The sequence below is a fragment of the Cyprinodon variegatus genome, unplaced genomic scaffold (assembly GCF_000732505.1).
Source record: "Cyprinodon variegatus isolate N-32 unplaced genomic scaffold, C_variegatus-1.0 Scaffold483, whole genome shotgun sequence".
NCBI classification, from domain to species: domain Eukaryota; kingdom Metazoa; phylum Chordata; class Actinopteri; order Cyprinodontiformes; family Cyprinodontidae; genus Cyprinodon; species Cyprinodon variegatus.
Window position 1 is genome coordinate 458,753 of NW_015150936.1, and position 1,318 is coordinate 460,070.

General features: G+C 38.5%; 1 protein-coding gene across 1 annotated transcript in view; it reads right to left on the reverse strand.

The window, feature by feature from the left end:
• prkcz (protein kinase C, zeta) overlaps positions 1–1,318 on the reverse strand; it is a 221,473-nt gene that overhangs the window by 47,683 nt on the left and 172,472 nt on the right. The window lies entirely within an intron of this gene.

Consider the following 1,318-nt stretch of genomic DNA (forward strand, 5'->3'; position numbering starts at 1 on the left):
GAGGAACCTTCTCTGTGTTTTATCAGGTTCCTCACAGACAATGTTCAAATAAGGGCCAATAATACATCATCCTGATCCACCTGGACAGACCTGAGACATATCCCTGGACCCTCTTCTAGGATTTGGCACCAGGGATTGATAATCGATTGGAAGCATTTTTAATCTTTTAACTCTCCCTTAATTGTTTGATTTTTTTATTCCAGATTTTTTTGTTTCGTCACTCAGTTCGCCACCCAAAAATAGAAGCTGCCTAGTATCAGCAAAGAAAAAACGACAGCTGTGTGTGCAACCATCTGTGCTGTGGCAGTTTTAAAGGCGTCATAGAATACAAAACTGAGTTTCCATTGTAATAGATGAATAACGATAGTTCAGTGGGTGAAATGAACGACCAGAGAAGTTCAAACCCCATCGACACCTCCTTTCTCTGCAAATCTCACAATTCTAAACCTCCATCATAAAACGGGTGAATCCAAACGAAGCCCCGAAGTTACTTCCGTTTAGGGATGTTGCCTTATTTGGTTCTGGCCTGTACTTTTATCACACCCAAAAACTGACATACAGACCAGCCCACTGGTTCACGGCCCAAGAACATGAATAGAGGTAGATGGAAGACAGCAGTTTAGCTGTTTAGCCTACAGTTGGGTTTACTTCTACAAAAATTACAAAGCAGGTAGTTTCTCTATTGAAAATGAGCCAGAACCACGGGCGTAAATGCAGCGTTTCAGGCTGCAAAGAGAAAGTTTTCACAGTCCTCCCAAAGACTTGTCCAGCATGGATTATTTTTGATCCCTGCAAAGTTTGATGCTCAACTGTTCATTTGCTCGAAGCATTTTACCGAAGACAGCTTTCAAAATCTTGTTTGATCAGTTCAAAACAGGATTTGCTAAACTTCTTTTACTGAATCTATGACGGATATTAATATAATTCAATTTAATCTATGATGGATATTGCCTGAATCCACACTGTAAACATCTAATTACATCTAATTACATCTACCCAAAGTAGTCGGAGGTAAAAGCATGATGAGGTTTATTCAGGGAATCAAGCTGTGGCGTTATCAGTTAATTATTATAGCGCAGTAGTTTTAGATAAAAGAACAGAGACTAGATTAAAAAATACAGATTTACTTGGGCTGAACGATTTTCCTAAAAATTGAAATTAGGATTATTTTTAACCAATATCATAATTTTATTTGGATTTTTCCTTTCCAAAAACCCCAGATGGTTGTAGATGGTTCACCCCAGGCCTTCAGTTTTGAGAAATCTAGCTTTCTCAGAGTCCATTGTTGTAGAAGTTTACTGTAACCTTCAACTTGCAT